This window comes from Impatiens glandulifera, chromosome 1 (genome assembly GCF_907164915.1).
Source record: "Impatiens glandulifera chromosome 1, dImpGla2.1, whole genome shotgun sequence".
In the NCBI taxonomy this organism is placed as follows: domain Eukaryota; kingdom Viridiplantae; phylum Streptophyta; class Magnoliopsida; order Ericales; family Balsaminaceae; genus Impatiens; species Impatiens glandulifera.
In genome coordinates, this window is record NC_061862.1 from 110,797,025 (window position 1) to 110,820,991 (window position 23,967).

General features: G+C 32.7%; 1 long non-coding RNA gene across 4 annotated transcripts; it reads left to right on the top strand.

The window, feature by feature from the left end:
- Nucleotides 1-8,081: 8,081 nt before the first annotated feature.
- LOC124928989 lies at nt 8,082-12,266 on the top strand. 4 transcript variants are annotated; one of them, XR_007098673.1, is made up of 4 exons: nt 8,082-8,176; nt 9,053-9,270; nt 11,785-11,873; nt 12,029-12,266. It is a non-coding gene; the product is annotated as an uncharacterized LOC124928989 (long non-coding RNA). The 4 variants fall into 4 exon arrangements; XR_007098667.1 differs by lacking the exon at nt 11,785-11,873; XR_007098666.1 differs by lacking the exons at nt 11,785-11,873; nt 12,029-12,266 and adding an exon at nt 11,337-11,631.
- Nucleotides 12,267-23,967: the final 11,701 nt, after the last annotated feature.

Consider the following 23,967-nt stretch of genomic DNA (forward strand, 5'->3'; position numbering starts at 1 on the left):
CTAAGGATGTTTTGCTAAAACAATGGGAGCATATGGGACTGGAAAAGGTATCAGCAAATATCCATGATCTCTATTTCTTGAATTCAAGTAGGGAACAAATCTGGAAAATATTCTGAAGTTGGGACACACATATGTTGGGTCAAACTATATGAAGCGGAAACAATGATCTGAAGGTATGAACCTACTCAGCAAACCGAAAGAAACAACTCAAATTTGGTTGAAACTAAGGAACATTCCAGCTCATATGTATAATGCAGAAGCACTTAGCCATTTCTATAGTCTCTTGGGAAAGCCATTTTATATGGACCCAATAACGGAGGAAAGAGAACATATCACATATGCTATGATAAACATTGAAGTGCATCCTAGAAGCACTTTACCAGCAAAGATGACAATAGTTTATAGAATAGGTAAACCCATAGATATGGATATTACGTATGAATGGAGGCCAAACAGATGTATATTTTGTAATATTTTTGAACAATCCAGTAATAAATGTGCAAAAGAAATTGAAGAACATAAGGAAAAGCTAAAACTTTAGTAGCAAAATGAGGAAGCTGAAACTGAAGAATCAGACAATCAGAATGAGAAAGCTAAAGATGGAGATGCAGATGATGGTAATGATGAAGAATCAAAAGAAATGAAAGATTAAAAATTAGAGAAAGAAGAAGATGAAGAGTCAGAGGAAGGAAGTGATAAGAATGAAGTGGATGATAGTGAAGAGGAAACTTTGAAAGTAGACCGAAGCAAGTTAGACAAAAATAAAGCAAAGGATTGTGAAGATAAATTTGAAATTCCTAAAATACTGAAACATAATTCCTTTAATCAAATTAGTGTTGGCTCCTCTAAAGAGAAATTGATCCAAGGGAGTGAAGTCAATGCTCACAAACAATCATTATCAAATGCAACAGTTCAATCACCAATAAAGAAGTATAAAGTCAAAAAAGTGATTAAAAAAGTAGGTGGGTTGCGAGACCAGCAGATTAGGATCCGAAAGTAACGGAAATGATATTGGCTACATTGAACAAGAATGTTAAATATATTGATTGGTATGCTTTAGTTGTCTGTAATCTCTATTTTTTTGTTTGTTTCTAATCAGATACTCTTTGGTCGTTTGATTCTTTTAATCAAAGTTTCTGTTTGATCATGATTTTGTTATTAGGTCAGTAGACAAAACATTATTTATATTTGTTAAAGATTCTCATATTCTACTTGTTCAAATATATGTTGATGATATCATATTTTGATCAACTAACCCCAAATTGTGTGAGAAATTTGTCAAGCTGATGCATGACATATTTGAGATGAGCATGATGGGAGAATTAACCTTCTTCCTTGGTCTTCAAGTTTGTCAACTTGAAACAAGGACCCTCATCAACCAAGCCAAATACACCAAAGAATTGCTAAAGAAGTTTGGAATAGAGAGTTGCTCGGCTGCAACCACTCCAATAAGTTCTTCCAATATGTTAGACAAAGATGAATATAGACCAAACGTTGACATCACTGCCTATAGAGGGCTCATCGGCTCTTTGCTCTACCTTACTGCTAGCCGACCCAACATCCAGTTTGTTGTCGGTGTCTGTGGAAGATTCTAGGCTAATCCTAAACTATCTCACTTTATTGTTGTTAAGCGCATTTTAAAGGGAACTCAAAATGTGGGACTGTGGTATCCGAAGGATTCCAGTTTCAATCTAAAAAGCTTCTCAGATGCAGATTATGCAGATTGCAAGATCGATCGAAAAAGCACTAGTGGAACTTGTTAGTTTCTTGGTGATCGTATGATCTCTTGGTTCAGCAAGAAGTAGATGTCGGTTGCTACGTCTATAGATGAAGCTAAATATCTTGCAGCAGGAAGTTATTATTCTCAGCTCTTATGGATTCAACAACAACTGAGGGACTATGGGATAGAAGTAGAAGAATCTCATATTTTCTGGGACAACACAAGTGCAATTACCATCACCTACAATCCAGTTCTGCATTCTCGGACAAAGCACATCGAAATCAGACATCATTCATCCGAGAGCATGTCAGTTAGAAGCATATTCTCCTTGAATATGTCCCCACAAATCAACAAGTGGCAGACGTGTTCACAAAGCCACTACCCGAGACTAAGTTTTCTTAATTTAGAAATACTTTAGGGCTTATTGATCTTGACTGATTTATTTGAACTGATCATGCATACATTGAGGGGGAACATGTTGTTCAAGTGTAATTGGACAGACATGTAGACAGAGGTCTCAATATGTCAATAGATTAGTAGTCTAAAGAGTATATATACTTAGACGCATATTTGCTTAAGCAGTCTATGCTTCTGTTTGGATAAAAGTCTTGGTTGATAACCTGCGCGGTTAGATGTTTAGACGTCTGTGAGACTAGCATGGTTAAACATTGACGTCTAACCAGATACACGTCTAGCACGTGGTGTTTATGCGTAATTAGACATCCGAAGTCTAATAGACTTTTAATCGTCTATAAGACAAGCGTGATTAGACGCTAACATCTAAAAAACATTTATCCATATTAGAGGCATAGAGTGTGAAAAGTAAGTTAGACGTCTAACTATGTGTGTACTTAGACTGCTCATCTTCAGGATAGTTGGGACAACTGTCCACTGATATGGTAGCTGTCTATGTACTATTCCTGCCAAAATTAAATAGTCATTTCTTCAAATACTTGAAGACATGTGTCTCTAAACGTTAAAAGAATTACTAAAGTTCTGAAAACTCTAATTTGCACGCATGACATTAATGACAATTTTGATGATTATGGTCTTAAATGTTGTTTATCGTAAATGATGCGTCCCTTGGGAACATATATAATTTCATCTTTGATGGTTCATATAATCATTACATTAATGGTCATACGTCAGCATTCCTTTATATAAGAAATAGTCATTTTCAAAGGGTTGAGTATCTCCTTTCTGCAAATCCTCATCTCTCTCTAAGTGTTCTTCGTGTGCCTCTTAAGTATTCTACAAGAAATCCCTGCATTTTCATTTCGAAATGGGTTCTATTGTGCCATCCTCCCTTCAAATCGACTTCAACTCTGTGTTAATGATGGAAATTCCTGAAATGATAGCCATGCTCGATCGCTCAAAGCTTTAGGTCTTGAAAGATTTCTCAAGGCTCCCGTCATCATTCACGAACCTGAGGTTTGTGAACTTTTCAAAAACGCTGGATTATACGACAACAGAATCGTCATAGCGAAAATCTTCAATGATTTTGCTTGTTTCACTGAAGATTCCTTCGCCCGTTTCTTCAATCTCTCGACCGAGGGGCTATCCGAGTTCCCAACGTCTTCAGAAGAAGTCATGTCCGAGATGGGGCTTGTCTTCTCCGACACACTTCGTGATGGGACTCTAGTTCCTGTCAATAATTCCGAACTACGGTCCTCCCTAAAAGTTGAGTTTTCTTTACTCAACGACATCATTTCCCGATCCCTCTTGGCCAAGAGATGTTCTAACTCTTATGGTATTCGAGATGATGATTGCTATCATTAAGGGGACAACAATCAATTAGTCGAAGGTCATTTTCCGCAACCTGATGGGGATGTTTGAAAGGAGGTCCCCTGGATATGCTGCTCCGTTCAACATGTTCCTTCCTTCTCTCATTTCCAATGTCGGGGGACCTGGGATTCTCATCAAATCATTGAGGGTCTTGAACTATCTAAAGGCTCTTGACTACATTATCCAAGCGAGAAGGCTCAAGCTCAAGAAAAGAAATCGCGAGATCTTTCTAACCGAAAAGGATCAGTAGGAATCTATCTCTCCCGATGATGTTAAAAAGGGGGAAAAGGAAAAGATATGGCCTTAGATTTAGGGGGAATGAAAATCATTTGCTGATTTTGAAAAAAATTCGTATATCGTTCATATTATGTATCTCATACTATTTTGAAAATATGAATATATGATCTTTTGCTCATGTTGTTGTTCTGTTCTTTGATTATACATATAGTTGTTTTAATCTTTTAATTAAGTTTTAACATCATCAAAAAGGGGGAAATTGTTGTGTCAAATTATTTTGGAATAAGTCTATTCCATATATACATATGCCAACCTTATTTTGATGATGTATACTATTAAAACTTAATTATGATTGTGATTAAATCTTAGTTATGAAAAAAGCTAAGTCGTCTAATTGTTTCTATGCAGGTGCATCAAATTTGGCTAACTTAAACGTACTCTAAGCAGGCTAATTAGACGTGTCAATCTAACAAATACATAGTTAGACGTGCCAGTCTAACTAGGGATGGAAACGGGTACCCTACCCGCCAGGTAGTGAAGTACCCATCCCTGAACCTGATTTTTATTTTATTACCTATCCCCGACCCCGAACCCGACGGATATATCTATTTGTATCCCCATCCCCGATTGTCGGGTATCCGATACCCGACGGGTACCCCATTACCCGATTAAAATATAAATTTTTATTTATTATTTTCTAAATATACTAAATACTAAATATTAAAAATACATATGAAAATATTACTTACTTGTATAGTTATATTGTAGAAGTTGAACAATATACATAGATGAACTTCAACAAGAATTAGAGAGAAGTTCAACAAAAATTAGAGAAAATGTTGAAACAAAAGAGAGATAAGAGATGTTAATCTTTAAAATAAGAAATGAATAAAGAAGGAAAATTTTTGTTATTAAGGAAAGGAAGATTAAGAGTCATGGGGAATATAAATTAAATTAATTATGGTTACGGAGTGGGTGGTTGAGTGTTAGTATAATTAATTAATTAATATATTTAATGTAAATTTATAATGATAGTATTGATTTGAAATTTGAAAAGTCAATTTAATTTTTAATATATATATATTCAATATTAATATTTCGGGTATCGGATTTGGGTTTTGCACACTCCCCATCCCCGAACTCGAACCCGATCGGGTAATCATTTTCAGTCCCCATCCCCGACCCCGATTTAAAATACCCGAACCAGAACCCGACCATCGGGTAACCACGGGTATCGGGTATACAGGTACCCATTGTCATCCCTAAGTCTAACAGATACGTAGTTAGACGTGTCAATCTAACAGATACGTAATTAGACGTGCTAGTCTAACAGATACGTAGTTAGACGTGTCAGTCTAACAGATACGTAGTTAGACGTGTCAGTCTAATAGATACGTAATTAATTAGACGTGCAAGTCTAACAGATACGTAGTTAGACGTGCAAGATTAACAAATACGTAGTTAGACATGCCAGTCTAACAGATACGTAGTTAGATGTGCAAGTCTAACAGACACGTAGTTAGACGTTGGCGTCTAACTCCTTTAAATTAGTCTGAAGTGATATGTAGTTAGACGTGGTAGTCTAATGGAATGTGAAGTTAGACGTTGCAGTCTAACTCCATTAGACTTGGTGGTCTAATGGAACTCGCTGTTAGATGTTGGCGTCTAATGGAGCACGTCTAATGCCTCGTTTCAGTAGCCGTTTGAAGTTAGCATACAGACCACGATCAACTAGTCGTACGCTACTCCTGCTCCACTTTCTCTTGCAGTCCAGTACGCCAGCTATTTGCATCAAATGAATGAAGGTCATGTAGGCGAATATTCTTCCCACTACTTGTTCAGTACATGACAGTTCTAGAAGGATATTCGGCGCACTACCGTTCAGTATGGCCACGTTCCATGAGCACAGAGTCTGTTGTACTATGTCCTTTAGGCGGCCATCCTATGGGCGCATGTCACGTGTCCATGCAGAAGATTCGACCGTTGTTGTCCTTCTACTACAAATAGATGCTCAAGGACAACGGCCGAATCTCTCGGTCTACCGATTATCGAATTGAATTCTTCTTACTCATTACTCTTGCACTTACTGATTGTACATCATTTTTTAAGTTCAAGAGAGAATAAAAAACATTGTTTAACTGAGAGATATTATTGATCATATTGTAAGTTGAACAGAGTTTGTTCTGTTCAACAGAGTGTTAGCTATTCAGTAAGTTGTATTTGATTCAAAGAAGTTTAGTGAAATCCTTTCGGTTGTTGGAAGAAGGGGTGACGTAGGAGAGTTAGCTCTGAACATCCATAAACAACTTGTTGTGTTCTTTACCTTATGTCTTTCATCATTCAATGGTTCAAAACTTCAAACACAAACAAACAGTTCCGCACTTGAATTATTTCAAGAGTTTGTGAAGGTTTGCGAAGAATAGAAAGTGATATTAATCCCTAACATGATTTCTATCAATCCGTTTATCCGAAGTTGCTAACAATAGTCAGACCCCCGTCTCTATTGATTGCATTGATCCTATCAAAAGCCGTTATTGATATATATTTATCAATAACGGCGCTATAAAACCGTTATTAATAAAAATTTTCAGTAACAACTTTATACCATCGTTACCGAAATTCGTTACCGAATGCCCTTTTTCTCTACTAGTGGTGGCTGATATTTTTTTATCAACGTCGGTGTTACATCGTCGACACTAATAAATATTATTAACCATGATGGAATGGTCGTCAACACTAATAATATTTATTTATCACGGCGTATGTTCGTCATCACTAATGTTGGTCGTTAATAACCCTATTTCTACTAGTGATGATTCACCATCATAAAATCATTAACTAATAAAAAATCATAGAGTTTTTTAAAAATATAAAATAAATTGAAATTATTTTAAAGTTTAAATCAATGCTTCCAAAAGTATATGACATTTTTCAATCAACTTTTAAAGTGTTTCTAAGCTACTACTCAAGAACACAAATTGCACATTTTCGATTAATGAAGTTTTAAACCATTTGAAATAAGCAAAGAGCTGAAAAATAACATTTAGGATGATATCAAATCAACCATTCAAGTTAAATAACAAACATGAAATGTATATGAATAAAAAATGCAAAAGCTTAGGTTTTATTCAAATCATAAAGTATACTATGAATGAAGACTTACAGTGGATTTTACCGTTTCCCTATTAACCTAGGAAGTTTTTAGAAGCTTACATCGATCTAGAACACCATACAAAATGAAACGGTTTAATATCAATAATTTCAATGTACTTTCTTATTAATACAATAAATATAGAATTTTAACTTTCATTAAAAAAATTTATAAAATATCCAATACATTCATTATATTGTCTTTAAGTAAAAACAAAGCTCGTAAAAAAGATTTGATGTCACTATCCAGAGACGAATCTATGTAGGGGCTCGGGTAGGTTGAAACCCAACTCGGAAAAAAAAAATTACGATAGAAATATGACATTACTTTTAATTTCTTAAATTTTTTTAATATAATATATCGATTAATATTACAGTATAATTATATTTTGATTTGATTTAAAAAAAAATATATTTCTATAATTAAATTAATATTAAATCTATTTATTACCTTATAAGTATTATATATATATATATATATATATATATATTAATTTATAAATATTATTTTGGTATATCTCGATATACCAAAATTTTGAAAATTTCATATTTTTATCTTACAAATATTTTTTGTATCGGTACAATACCTTACATTTTTTTTCGGTATATCTTAAAAATAAATATTTTCAATATACTGCGGTACGGTATTTTCAATATAAACTTGTAATATCGGTAATTTTTTCTCATCCTAATTTTAACTATGGAAACAATATTTAATAATTATTATTAAATAAAATAAAAAATATCATTAGTTAATACAACATGCCATAATATTACAAATCATTATTAGCGAGAATCTAACCTTTGACATTTAATTTGTTGTTTGGAAAGGTTAGCTTGTCCTCATTTCACATGTTATCATTTATTAATATTGTTTAACATTCAATATTAAATTTTGCAAATCTAACTATGTTTTATTTGTCATTTCTAAAGGGTTAACATATATAAATTGATTCATACAAAAATTTTCATTACTTTTGCAATTTGTTTTGTATTGATTTCTACTTCTTTTGGCATACTTATCTCAACACAATCTTCTACAATTTAGAAAATTAAAATGGATTAAAAATTATTTTAATAATGAATTAGTATTAGATGTTTTAAATAAAATTAATTTAACAAAAAAAAAATGATTATTTTCAAGAAGAATCCCAAACAAACAAGACCTTATCAGTTTGGGGGCTTTCCCAAAATTTATATGAGAAAGGGGGGTCTGAGACTTGGGAGTTTTCGAATTTTCATTTGAGAGAGAGAGAGAAGATTCGCAGTTCGTAGAACGCACTGGTATTCTTCTTCTTCTTTTTCTTTATGTTGATTAGCCCTAGTTTTTTACTATTCCATGTACTCTGCTGGACTAGAATTGATTGATTCTTTAACATCTCGATGCTTGAAAATGGAGCGACTTAGGTTGCCCGCTTCGTGAAATGATTTCCCTAGGTTTTCTTTTCTTTTGTTTTGGTTAATTTTCTATCAATTTCTGATTGTCATATTTCGTTGTCTATACAAGCCCTTTCCTCTCCAGTTTTCTCTTCACAATGGATCAGATTTCGTTCATTCTCATTCAGATTTTGTCATAACAACTCTCTTATTAATTGTTTTCATGGATAAAACAAATGTATACGCATTTAAATATCTAAAGCTTTCATACCCTAGGGTGAGATGACTCTGTTATAGGTTAAAATGATGATGTCTTTCTTGGCCTCTCTGATGCTGGAGAATTCTGTAAACTTCTTTTCTTCTCTTTTACAACTACTGTACTTGTTGTTCTGGATGAATACCTAAAATTTTCTTCTTTATATGAATATCTAAAATGGCAAGAAAACTGTTTTTTTAGTGTATGAAAATCCTTTTATTAATATTAGTGAAGAACAAATGTTTTTTAAACACATGGAAATGAATCTATCAAAGTAATTCATTCTGGAATGGGATAGTTACTTTGTTCCAGATCTCTCAATGGCACATTATTGAACCTCTTTCCATACTTCTTCATTACTTCTATATTTTCTCCTAAAGATAAAGAAATTTGTTTCCGATTCCCAATTGTTTGTTTATTTTGAGTGTTTTTCAGTATCCAGTTATCATGTTCATTTCTTGAAGAGTCACTTTGAAAGTGTTTCTGCTTCATATTTTCTTAAGTTGTGTTTTCTTTCTGGAATGCAGTTGAATTAACCTAATGGGAACTACAACTAAGCTAACATCCTCATCTGTTAAGAGATTTATTATCAAACCGACAAATATACCAAACCGTATTGAAGTAAGGCCTTACGCCGAAGCAGTTCAGGCAATGGAGGCTCGGGTCATTGCTGTTGAACGGCGACTTGAGGAATTGGAAGCCAGAATGGCTGATATGCGAAGAGATTTTTTTAGAGACATTTGAGGTAGAGATAATGTGTATAATGTCAATTTTCAAGTTGATTTTATAGATTAAATCTTGGTAGAACAGTATACCTAATACTTATCATCTTCTGCTTGCTGACAAAATATAATATGATCTTTTGCAAGCTTTTGAGCTTTATTTTATATTTACTGTTTTGACATTCTTGTTCACAATCTTGTGGTTACATAGAATTATAACTTTACTTAATTTGAAGGAAAAATGATTATTTAAAATTTAGTGAATGTTATAGAAAAGAATATAAATAGAATTTTTGTTCCAGAGTAAAACTAGCCAGCAGGGATGAATCCTTCAGTGTCTTATGCTTATAATAGAAAAAAATGATAATTTGTCCTCCTTTGGGTTTCATAATCAAGAACTTGGTTTTGAGACTTGTTCTAAACTGAAACCCCTGTTAAAGGTTGAATTTGAAGTTTTTGAAAAAGATCAATGTCTTTTGATTCTAGCATCAATGGTAAGAATTTGGGCAGCTAGATTATTTTTTGTGCAGTTTCAGTCTTCTGTTTGAGTGTCAATATTGTCTGAAAAGATGATTCTTTTGCCTTTCAGTTTATATTGGGTATCTTTTAGTTATCTTCAACCAGCTTGTTTTACATGTCTTGATGCATGTGGGTTAATAGATTATAAAACTGTCATAGAAGTAGATTTTGTGAGTCAAAAATAAGATTGCAAGAATTGAGGAGATCTGATTATGTCGGATTAAAAGAATTAAGGATATCTGATTAAGGAAGATTATAAGAATTAAGGAGATTTGATTTTAAATATAATCTCAAAATAAAGGATCTTCTTTCTTCGACAGGTACAAAGATCTAAATTTGATAGTGTTGGATACTTTTCAGACCTATTGCCAATACTAGGTAGCAAACAAGAATTTGTATCCATTTTTTTAATAATATTATGATATCATGGATATTTCTGCAGAATAAAATGTGGAAGTTATATGTATGTACATGTATAAAAACAATACCATGTGAATCAAAACATACAAACTCCATCTTCGTCCTTATTACAGTGTCTTCTTCTCAACTTAGCATCTTCACTTGGAATCATAGCTATTTTCAATTATTGTAATCATCCAACAATAATAAACATGGCTTCATTGCTACCCGGTCACTGTTACGAACTAGGGTATCAACGTTAGTGGGCCAGGCCGATTAACCTAATTACTTAGTGATTAGTATAAATAGTGTAGCTAGCTTACATTATTGATAGACACTTGTTATAGACTATCTCGTCTATAGTATCTTTCTTGGTATATGAAACCCTAACCCCAAAGGTGAGAGCATAATCCTCGTGCCTGTGCATTTACTATCTTCCTTCTAGTTTTGTTTTCTACTAAAAAAAAGGAAAGAGAGCTAGGGTTTCCTCCATGTGGTTGAAGGGCCGTCAACACTGTTGTCATTGGTAATGGTAGGAAGGAATTTGTTCAGTCAGTAGTGAAGAACTTATGCAATTTGTTCAGGTTTCTGGTTTTGATTTTTCTGTGGTATTGGATGTTTAGTTCATATGAGCTTTTAGTAACAAATGGTTACTTTATGAAGGGTTTGTTGATGTTATACTAGTAGGTTCCTAATGATTGTTCATATGGTTTCTTTTGGATACTTGGTTAATTGGTACAAATAGGTTTCTTGGCTACAAAAGGGTTATTTAGTCTCAATTGGGTTACATGGGTTCAATGGTGTACTTGATTACAAAAGAGATATTAGGTTATTGATTCATAAAGGTACTCGGTTAATGTCGGGTTATTGGTTCGGAAGAGTTATGGCTACAATTCGGTTACTTGGCTTAAAAGGATTTACATGGTTTCAAAAATGTCATTGGCCACAAAATAAAGGGATTATTTGTCTCGAAAAGGATTATTGGGTGTTTAAGAGTTATTGGTTATTTAAAGGGTTAAGGTTTTCTTGTTCAAATGAAGGGTTATTTGTTGGGGTTTGTTTATCTGTGATTTGAACACTTTTGGTTCAATCATTAGCCAAAAATTAATGCCTCCACTGTCATTATTCATCTTCATTAACCTTTTCATATTGTTTTCTTATTCTTCCATAGGAAACATCTCCGACTCTCAATCAAGAGTTGCTCCTTCGGAGAAAAGACCATTCCCCATCATTTCTGGTAGCCCATTACAAGAATTTAAGGAGACTTGATTTTAAATCTAATCCCCAAATCAATAAACAAATTATATCTATTTGAACATGTACATCAAATTATATCAATTTATACATGTACATATGTAGATAGGTTTGGTATGAATTGTGGTTAGATGCAATAATTCCTTCTTAATAAAAGTTTGTAATTGCTATAAACTTTTATTATAATTGCTCGTTAATTTAAGATTGAATTTATTTGGCATCCTAGTCTCATGTCTCTCTCAATCTCTTATACTATCAATCTCTTTTCCACCCATTGAGATTTAGAAAAAGTTGATCATATTCAATATCTTGATCAATTGCTTCATGTCTACACCATTACATTATGTTCTATCATTTGGGCCAAGAAATGAATGGATCTTTTCCAAGAAGAGGTTTATCAAGCTTTTTGGTAATTCAAAGCAGGATTCTTTCAAGGCAAAGGGAACAATGTCAGGTAAGAATTAAGATATTCAACATCTTGATCAATTTCTTCATGTCTACTACATTACCTTTGTTTGGTTTAGTGTGATTTGAGGGCATTACGTTGAATGTGGATTTTGTTTGCTCTAGAAACCCGACGATAATAAGACTTTTTCCTGCGTTTTGCAGGTGTGTTGCAACTGAAATGGCCTAGGACAGTATTTGTTGGATTTTTGGTATGTTAAAAATGAAAATATACAATTTCATTAACTGTAATGAAATGGCCTAGGACAGTATTTGTTGGATTTCAGTGTCGTTCTAGTTATCCATTAATTAAAAAAAATATAGTCCAATGAAATGCAATGTCTGAAGTAAATGGCTAGTTGTTTTTATATGGCAAATTTATAGAGCTAGTAACGGGTGAGAAAAAATAGCCATGTAATCATAATTCAAACATAATCAAGAAATATTTAGTTTAAATTTATTTTATTATTTAAGTTTATTAATTAGTTTTTCTTAGTTAAATTTTCCATTACTATTATACGGAAATATTATAAATTAAATAAATTATATTAGTTTAATATTTTTTAAAAACTCTATATATAGTTTTTTATTTATTTTAATATCATTAATTTTAAAATTTGAACTTGAAAACTTAATAAGGAAAATTATGTAGAGTGTATTCAATTTAAAGAATAATATAGCTTCTAAATTTTATCAATTGAAAATATAATAATAAAATTATATTTATTAGAAATTAAAAGTTATTTTTATTATTTATGTTTTGATTTTTATAGATATCACATTGTGAAATTAATTATAATAATAATTAATTTTGATCAAATTTTAAATAATATTTTAAATTAAAAATAATTAAATTAAAATTTGACTAAAAAATTCAATATTTTAAAAGGTTGTTTATTTGATAAGAAGAGTTATTATAAAAATCAATAAAATTATATGTTTACAACGCATTTTTTTTTATAAATAATGTCTATTTTATAAAGTCTTGATTTTTGAAAAATTAGTTTTATTATATTTTATTTAACCAATTATTTTTTCGGTTTTATACATGCACATGTTTTATTGTGTATTTAAAATTGTAACAATCCTATCTAAATGCTTGTACTTGAGACTGATGTCGATAATTAGTAAAACATGTACTTAAAGAATATCAGTTTAAAAATATTAGAGATTAAAAATAAATTTCATACATGCCTTTATACAAATATTTTGTATGAACATATTTTAAAAAATATTTTAAAACAATTTTCTAATTTTCTAGATTTTTAGAAAATGGTTTGAGTTTTTAAAATTATAAAAATTATTTTAAAAATTTAAAAGTGAAACCAAACCGACCACTAAGACTAATGTTCTCGGTCCTATGTGCGACTTTGATCTGTCCTGGGTCGGTCCTGGGTCGGGACCCCTCGATTGAGGTGCGGGAACTCTCAGTTGGGGTGCTAATGACCCTTGATCGGATGTGGAAATCCTCGGTCCTAAGTATAGGCAGCTCTCGGTCAGGTATTGAAATCCTTAATCGGGTGCGAAAATCTTCGGTCCTATGTTAACCTTGAATTAACATTCTTCGGTCCTGGGTGTTAAGGATGCTCGATCCTAGGTTATCATTGGGTCAACTTTTACCGGTCCTGGGTATTGAGATAAGTATTATAATTTGTTATTTATGATTTTATTAAAGTTTAAAGATAATTAATAAGTATAATATGTGTAATACCTTACTTAAATAGAAAGTAATATTTTGAGGACTAATTTATATTTTGTTGCAACTGAAACAAGAATTGGGCAAATGAACATTGTTATGTATCAAACATTGGTGTTAATCACCACTTCACTTTTCTCAATAATATTTTAAAATTTCTACTATATTATCTTGATTCATCAAGTTCATGTTGATTCTTCAAGTTTTATTATGGTATCAGAGCGCAAGGGAAAACAATCTACAAAAGATTTATCAATCTACGATTCGTTCGATTATGATAACGACGATCTTCTAGACGAACCGAAAGAAGATCTGAGCCCTAATTCTAAGGTACACCACTTAACTATTAAAAAATTTGATTCAAGACTTCATCAAGACTCGAGTATCGTTGAACAACTAGTGGAGGATCAAAACCCTAACACATTTGTAGAAGAAATTGTTCAAGATCCATCTTCTCTTCGCTTTCAAATGGTAGAAAAAAATTGTGATCGTACTAATCCTTTATATCTACATGGAGGAGAATCTTTTCAATCGTTCTTACATCGACTTTTCTTGCGAGGCTCAACTACTTTGAGTGGAGCATGAGCGTTCAATTAGGACTTCTGGCCAAGATGAAGACATGTTTTATAGATGGTTCTTGTAAGATGCCGAGTGACAACAAAGAAGCTATACTTTGGAGGATGATCGACGCAACTGTTATAACTTGGATTATGAATACTATTGATTAGAAGAATAATGTCCATTTTCATAGCACTCTTACTTCACAACAATTATGGGACAAAATCACAGCACGCTATGAAGGAAATAATGGGCCAACGCAGTATCAGTTGAGGAAGAACATCTACATAATTCAACAAGGTAACTTAGACCTAGAAGAGTACTATTCGAAAACTAGGCTTTATTGGGATAAACTTCTGCATTTACAACCACACATAAACTACACTTGTGATAGAAGTAACATAGACACGTATGTTTGATGTAAACTAGAAAAATAAGTGATAGTGGATTATGAAAATATCAATTTATACTTGTTCTTATTAGGCATTGATGACTCTTTTGAGAACATTAAAGATTCTATACTCATGATGGACCATCTACCAAATGTTTAAAAAGCCTTCACTATCCTACTCAATTTTGAGAAGAAAAGACAAATTAATATTCAAAATCATGAGCATCATTCGGCCATGTTTGTGAATTCAAATGGAGAACCTATGAAGAAGACAAGGAGACCTGTTGATGGAAGGCAGAATAACAAGAACAAAGTGTGTAATTAATCATTGTAGGATGAGAGGGCATACCAAAGAACAATGTTTCAGAATTCTGGGCTAGCCTGAATAGTAGGAAAATCCAAAGAAAAGAAATGTAGTATATACAGTAAACACACCATTTTCTGATATGAAGATGCAACAACATAAATCTATGAAGGAGAATTTAAAGCAATTCAGAGACTGCTTAAAGAAATGAGGATGAATGTAAAAGGAGTAGGAACTTCAAATGGAGCAGAAAATTTAAAAGGAAAGACCATAAACTTTGAAGCAGGCAAGTCTACTAATTATGTTTTTATAGTTATTGAATTAAGCATGAGCCTAAATCATTTAGAGAAATGAAAGAATATGTGGCTGATAGACTCAGGTGCTAGCAGTCACATATGTAATAATATGAATCATTTTACACAAATACATAAGTTGGAACAAAATAAATTTTTATACTTTGTGTATGGATCTTCCAAATCCATTAGTGAAGTACTTATTACACCAGATTTCAAATATAACCTCATTTCAGTAACAAAACTAAGAAGAGATAATAAGATAACCTACACTTTTTCTGAAAATAATTGTGTGTTGCAGGGCCATGATCAAAATACAATCTATGAAATTGGAAAGAGAGTTGGAAATTTTTTTTTCTTTTCTTCTTTAAATGATTTCGATAAAGAAAAAGTAGACATTGTTTCTAAAAATCCTTCAATGTTAGTGAGTTTGCAATGATGCACCAAAGATGTGGGCATCCATCTAATAAAGTCTTGAAAATTATATTTTCTCTTTTAGCAAATAAAATGTCTCATTGTTCAACTTGTCCAATTACAAAGTTTCATAGAATGTCTTTTCAAAGTAGTTTGTCCTTTTAAAAAGACATATTTGAATTTATACACATTGATCTATGGGGTCCTTATAAAGAAGAGTCTTTGACAAACACAACTATATATATGCTTAAAACAGTAGATGATTTTTCAAGATACACATGGACTTTTTTTCTTAAATACAAAAATCTTGTATTTAATAATATTAAAAAATTTCTTCTCATGGTTGAAAATCATTTGAATAATAGTGTTAAAACAGTGAGAAGTGACAAATGGAACATAATTTGTTAATTGCTAAATGTTCTGAACGTTTTAATAGTATGAGAATAATTCATCAAAAGACATGTGTTTATACTCCACAATAAATGGAGTTATGGAGCGTAAACACAAACATTTAACACAAATTGTAAAATCTTTACTGAAACATTCTAGTGTGCGAATTAATTTTTGGTCATTATTTATACTTATTGCTACATATTTTATAAATAGAAGGCCTACATATGTTTTAAAATGGAAAACACCTTTTTATATGCCCACTCAAACTGGATTTGACTATAACAATCTAAAAGTTTTTAGTAGTCTTTGTTATATTACAAATCATCTATCAATCAAGTCAAAGTTTCAAGATAGAGGCATAAAGTGTGTTTTTATTGGATATCCTTCAAACCAAAAAGGATATCTTGTTTATCAAATTGATTCGGGAGAAATCACTACATCTCGAGATGTTACTTTTCATGAAGATATGTTTTCTTTTAAAGAGAAACCAATAATTTCAAATAATATAATTCTAAATAAAGATTAAATGTATATCTCCTCGTCAGAAGATTAATCTGAAAAATCAAATCAAACACTAGTCAATGAAAATATTTTTGAATTACCTTCACATGAACACATCACTAAAATAGATCATAATATTTTCAAACATAAACTGCACAAAATCAGAATATTTCTAAACTAAATTGTAGAAGAAGTCATCGATACAAACACACTCCAACTTGGATGAATGATTTTATAGTTAATCAAGTTGAAACTTCACACAAACAATCTAGTAAATATACACCAAACACTTACCCTTTTCATTATTTTTAAAGATGATGAATACATTAATTTTTTTATTAAACATTGATCATACTTCAACGCCTTAAGCTTATTTAGAAGCCTCACAAAATCCAGATTGGGTAAAAGCTATGCATAATGAATTAGAAGTGTTAAGAGTTAATAGAACTTATGAATTAACAGAATTACCTAAAAGAAAGAGAGAAATTGTATGTAGGTGGGTTTTTAAAACTAAATTGAATGTTAATGACACATTAAACAAGTGCAAAGCAAGACTTGTAGCTAAAGGCTATAATCAAAAGAGTGGAATTGATTTTAATCAATGTTTTGCACCGGTTGTCAAAAATGTTACTATTAGACTCATTATTGCCTTAGAAGCTTCTAAAAGATGGTTTTTATACCAAATTGATGTTGATAATGCTTTTCTCCATGGATCACTTGAAGAAGAAATCTATATGGAAATTCCAAATGGTCTTCAATCTGACTCTAAAACCATTGTTTGTAAGCTAAATAAAAGTATGTATGGACTCAAACAAGCTTCTAGATAATTACATTAAGAAATATCATTTATTTTGAATCAAATAGATTTTTGAAAATCAGAATATGATCCTTGCATATATTAAACAATGTGATCAGTCTATTATTGTTCTACTTATTTATGTCGACGATATATTTATAGTTGTAAATGATATTGATCAAATTTCTATGCTTAAAAAATCAATTAATTCAAAATTAAAGATCTTGAAATTGCAAAAATATTTTTTGGTCTATAAATCATACATGTTGTCAATGGAATTCATGTGAATCAAAGAAAGTATATATTAGATTTAATAAATGATGTTGGTCTAATTGGCTATAAACCAGCTTAAACCCCCCATGATTAGGGGTATCAAACTACATAAATCTATACCTGAACCAAGAAGGTTCAAGAGACTGGTTGGAAGATTACTTACTTAAATTATACTCGACAAGATATTGCATATGATGTGCAACAACTATCTTAGTTCATGAATGAACCATATATTTTTCATTGAGAAGTTGATCTTCATGTGGTAAGATACTTAAAAGGTACTACTTCTATTGGGATATTTTATTTATTTGATAATGAAATTAAATTACAGGCTTATGCAGATTCATATTTAGGATCTTGCCTCTTACTCAAAAATCACTAACATGTTACTACATTTATCTTGGGAATTCTATTATCTCTTGGAAAACCAAGAAATAGTCAACAATTTATAGATCATCAACTGAGGCTAAGAGGCTAAGTATCGTTGTTTGGAAGCTACATCTTGTGAAATTAAATGGATTTTATATCTGTTTACAAATTTTCAAATTGAATGACAATTCTAGTTACATTATATTGCGATAATCAAGCTGCAATTCATAATTCTGAAAATGCAGTATTTCATAAATGTCAAAGCATCTTGACATTGACTGTCATATTGTTAGAAATCATTATCTAGCTGGTTTTATCAAACTAACATATGTTTCCACCAAGAATAAAATTGCAGATATATTATCTAAAGCTTTGGATTTTCCGATGTTTAATTATCTTTGATTTAAGTTATTTCTCCAAGATGTTCATCTTGAAGGGGGAGTATTGAGATAAGTATTATAATTTATTATTTATGATTTTATTCTAACTAATTTGTGAGTTAATCTATGCAGATTATAAAGTTTAAAGATAATTAGTTATTATAATAAGTTTAATATCTTACTTAAATAGAAAGTAATATTTTGAGGACTAATTTATATTTTTTTGTAACTGAAACAAGAATCGGGCAAATGACCCTTATTACGTATCAAACATTGGTGTTAATCACCACTTCACTTTCCTCAATAATATTTTAGAATTTTTACTATTTTGATCTTGATTCATCAAATCCATGTTGATTCTTCAAGTTTTATTACTGGGTGCGAAGAACTCTCGACCCTAGCTAAACCCAGGCTAGGTTTTTGGTCCTCAAGAACATCAATCTGTAGGTTTGATATTTTCATTTGAGGCACGGATCCTTTGATCCTAGGGAATGTGAATATTAATATGGTTCCCATGATCATTTATAACAACATCCTGACGTGTCATTCAATCAGGATTGTGTTCCATTTAACCCAAACAATTTTGATATAAAAAACGGGTTTTTTTGGTTTTAGGGTTTATTGAAGCGTAAGAAGTTCGTCAATATCTTTATTATGCTTCATATGGTTGAATGAAACCAAAACATTGACACTGATTGTTCATTTTAACCAATTCAAGAACTGAAATTTTTATTTTTTATAAAAAGAAAATAGTTTTTGATCAAACATGATCGAGATGACTTGGAACTGGTTCAAATAAGTTTTCAACATCATTAGAAACATGTTGAGCAACTTTCTGGGTTGTTATTCTTGAGCATAAATCAAGAACAGAAAACTCGATTTTGAAACTTTTCAAAATCAAATTTGGGGGTTTCCTATTTAAGATGATTTATCGGGTTTTGCTTCAAAAACCTTACAAATGATCCTAGGATCGTATTCCAATCAAGAAATCGGATAATAAGGCAATATATATGAAACTGGGAAAACTAAAATATAAAAATTTCAATTCAAACTGGTAATTCGAATTACAGTATGATTGGAAGCTTACTTAAAGTTGGAGAACATTCCTTAACTCTTAAAGAAGCTTCCTAAATGCCTAAATAAACACCTTACAACTTTACACAAAAATTTCAAATTTTCAAAAAAGCTTGAAGAGGTTTAGTGATGGATTTATTTTCGGGGGTGATTGAGGGTTTGAGAGTAGATCTCTTGCATTTGGTTTGCCTAGAGGAGACTATTTATAGTCTCCCAAGATTAGTTCATCGACCATGTGGATCGGATTAAGTCAAAATGTCATTGATGGTGTTTTAGCTATTCTCCGGCCAATTACTGGCATATTCCATGATGATGCCTCCAAGTATAGAGGAAATACTCACTGAAGTAGGGTGATCATTTCACCTTTTGAATGAGGTCAAAAATTGGAATTGTTCTTATCCAGTTTGTCGTCGCGAGGAAGAAGACAAACTATACAAGAAACGACGTCGTTTTGGGTGAAAAATCTAATGCGGGATGCACCCCGTTGCGTCTAGGCTAACAACACTGATGCACGTGTTAGTTGATTTGGTGCTTCGCGAGCGCGCGCCTCCTTTATTAAAGTGGAAGATGATGAATACTCCTATTTAGAAAGTGTGTTGGGCGTTAGCTTCATTGACAAAGAGACTATGCCACTATATACAGGCTCACCCAATTAGGCTAGTGTTTAGGATCGATCCCATTCGTTTTCTTTTCCAAAGAATTTTCCTTTCCCCATGACTAGCTTAGTGGATGATGATGATCTTGGAGTACTATATAACATACACCGTTCATAAATCCATCAAAGGCGGTGTGGTAACTGATTTCTTGGCTGACCAATCCATTCACGTTGAAGGTGATGGTGAGGAAATGTCGTTTCTAAAGGATGAAGTCATGACTACTCAGTCCGATGCTTGGAAGCTCCTATTGATGGGGCGACGGGAAAACATGGGTATGGTATTGGTATCCTTCTAATTGATCCATCTAGAACCTATAATCCTATTTTTATTAAACTTGTGTATGTTGTCACCAACAATGAGGCAGAATATGAGGCATATATTGCTGGTATCAAACTTGCTTGTGAGAAGGGAGAGCGGAAGCTTGAAGTCATTGGGGATTCTAACCTGGTAATCTCGCAAGCAAGTGGTGAATGGCAGGTGAAATGAGAGAATCTCAAACTGTACCAAACTTATCTTTTTCAACTCTTATATAAACTTGAGAGCGTTACTTTCGTTCATGCTCTAAGGAGTCAAAATAGATTTGTTGATGCTCTTGCTACGCTAGCAGCAACGATACAAGTTCTAGAGGGAATTAAAATCATACCTCTCAAAATTAGGTAGAGGCACAATCGTGTGTACGAGAAGCCAATGATTGCCAATGTAGACGTTGTTGTCAAGCCGTGGTATGAGCCATTCCAGATCTTCATAGAGAAAGAGAAATATCCTCCTCATTTCTAAAACAAGGAGCGACAAGCTCTTTGCCAATTCGCCACCAACTATGTAGTTTTGGTTTACATTCTTTATCGTCGACCTTTCAATGGAAAAAATATGTTTTGCGTAGATCAATCAAAATCTACAAAAATCTTAGAACAAGTACATATTGGGAGTTATGGTCCTCACATTAATGGAAACATTCATTTATGATATTATTGGAAAAATCTAGAGTAGTACTATGTTTCTTTTGTTAAAAATGTTATTTGTGTCAGATATATGCTAATTTGAAGCATACTCCCGCGTCTCTTCTCTATAATATGATTTCCCCATGATCTTTTTCTATCTGGGGAATCGATATTATCTGAAAAAATAATCATCATGCTTCTAATGGTCATGAGTTCATATTGGTAGTCATTGACTACTTTACCAAATTTGTTGAGGCATCATCCTTCAAGATCCTCAAATCTTCACATATAGAGAACTTCATTGGGGACAATATCATAAGTCGATATGGGGTACCCCATTCAATGATATCTGATAACAACCGTCATTTCCAAGGTAAGGTGCTTGAACTCCTCGAAGAGTTCAAGATCGAGCATCACAAGTCTTCGCCATACCGTCCTCAAAAGAATGGAGCAGTCGAGGCTGCGAATAAAAATGTGATTTCAATTTTAAAGAAAACCAGGAAAACATACGGGCATTGGCATGAAAAGCTCCCTTATGCTTTATGGGGTTATTGAATGACCGCCATAACGTCAACTGGAGAGACTTCTTATGCGTTGATCTACGATATTGAAGTAGTACACCCGTCAAGCTTGATATACAAACTCTTAGGGTACTCTTGGAGAGTCACGTCATCGAAAAGGATTGGCTAAATCGAGATACAACCAGCTATCTCTCATTGAGGATAATAGGCTAGAAGCTCTATGTAGAACCCATGCTTAACAGCGTTGCATGTCGAAGGCTTCAACAAGAAAGTCAAGCCTCGACACCTGATGACAGTAGATCTAGTTCTCTGTAAGACTTAAGAGCTTCAAGACCCAAGAGGGAAATTACAACTTCCATAGGAAGGTGTCATTAAGAAAGTGTTCTCAAGGGGCTGCATGTATCACTTCAATGGATGGTGACGATCACTCTACCCTGTACAATCTTGATACACTCAAGAAGTACTATGTCTAAAAGCGGGGTAGAGAAACCAATGAGAGTTAGGCCTCCTCTTCGAGCTTTGGTTGTTCTTCGTATGTAAACCTAGAAATTCCAAGCACTGTCCCCAAATGGGCAGTGTTCCAAATACGTATCATTTCCCGTAGCAAATGATACCATATGTCTGATTCTTAACTATAAGAGAATCTTCCCTACTTGAGGCCGCATCTTCATGCGCAATCTTATAGAGATGTCTTGAAATCGATTTTCAATAATATTTTCTCTTTTTGAAGCCGCATTCTACATGGGAAATCTTTGAAATATCTTGATATTGATTTTAAAGAATCTTTTCCTTGCTTAAAGCCACATCTGCATGCACAATTTTTGAGATGTCTTAAAATTGATTTTCAAGAATTTTTTCTCTGTTTGAAACCGTATTCTGTAGGCGCATTCTTTGAGATGTCTTGAAATCGTTTTCCCAAAATATTTTCTCTGTTTGAAGCCGCATTCTGCATGCGCAATTTTTGAGATATCTTGAAATCGATGTTCAAGAATCTTTTCTCTGTTTGAAGCCACATCTTCATGCGCAATTTTTGAGATGTCTTGAAATCGATGTTCAAGAATCTTTTCTCTGTTTGAAGCCGCATATTTGTGCGAAATTTTTGAGATGTCTTGAAATCGATGTTCAAGAATCCTTTCCTTGATTGAAGCTGCATTCTGCATGCACAATCATTGAGATTTTTTGAAATCGATTTTCAAGAATCTTTTCTTTATTTAAAGCCGCATATGCATGCACCATCTTTGAGATGCCTTGAAATCGTGTTTCTAGAATTTTTCCTCTATTTAAAGTCGCATTATTAATGCGCAATCTTTGAGATGCCTTGAAATCGTTTTTCAAGAATATTTTCTCTATTTGAAGCTGCATTCTACATGCGCAATTTTTGAGATATCTTGAAATCGATGTTCAACAATCTTTTATCTGTTTGAAACCGCATTATGCATGCGTAATTTTTGAGATATCTTGAAATCGATATTCAATAATCTTTTCCTTATTTGAAGTTGCATCTTCATGAGCAATTTTTGAAGATATATTGAATTGATGTTCAAGAATCTCCCTTGTTTGAAGCCGCATTCCGCATGTGCAATGTTTGTGATGTCTTGAAATCTTTAAAAATCTTTTTCGGCGTTGAAAGGCGCATTGTTATGTGTATTTCTTAAATGTCTCGAAGTCAATTGTCGAGAATCTATTGTTGCAAGTCGCATCGTCGTGCACATTTTTTAGAGGTGTTAAATCGATTGTTGAGAATTTATCGTTTCTAGTCGCATCTTCATGCACGCTATTCGAGATCTCTTGAATTCGATTGTCAAGAATCTCTCCTTGTTGAAAGACGCGTCGTTATGTGCACTTTTTCAGATCTCTTGACTCGACGTTCAGGAATCTCCCTATTTAAAGTTGCATCGTTATGCGCACCTTTCAAGCCTCTTGACTCGATGTTTAAGAATCTACATACTCAAAGTCGTGTCGTTATGAGTGCTTTTTTCAAACCTCTTTAATGCAATTGTCAAGAATTTTCCATGCTGAAAGTCGCATCTTTATGCACATTTTTTCAGATCTCTTAACTCGACGTTTAAGAATCTCCCTATTGAAAATTGTATTGTTATGCATACTTTTTCATATTTCTTGAATGCAATCGTCAAGAGTCTCTCCATGCTGAAAATTGCATCTTTATGAGCATTCCTTCAAATCACTTGAAACATTTTTTCGATGAATCTTCATTGTTGTAAGCCTCATTGTCATGCGCATTTCCCAAAGGCCTCGAAATTGATTATCAAGTTCGTCGCCATAAACCGCATTGTCATGCACTCTTGTCAAAGGTCCCAAAATCAATTGTCGAGAATTTGTCGTTGTAAGCCGCATAGTCATGCGCCCCCCCTTAGAGGTATTGAATTCGTCTTGAAACCAATTGTCCGGAATAATCTCTTCGTAAAAAATCTATTGAATCCAATTGTGAAGAAGATTAACCCAACAAATTAGACTCAAGCGTTAATACTTAATTCTTTTAAGGATTTTTAGAGTTAAAATATCAAGATTTCTTGAATCCTTGTTTTA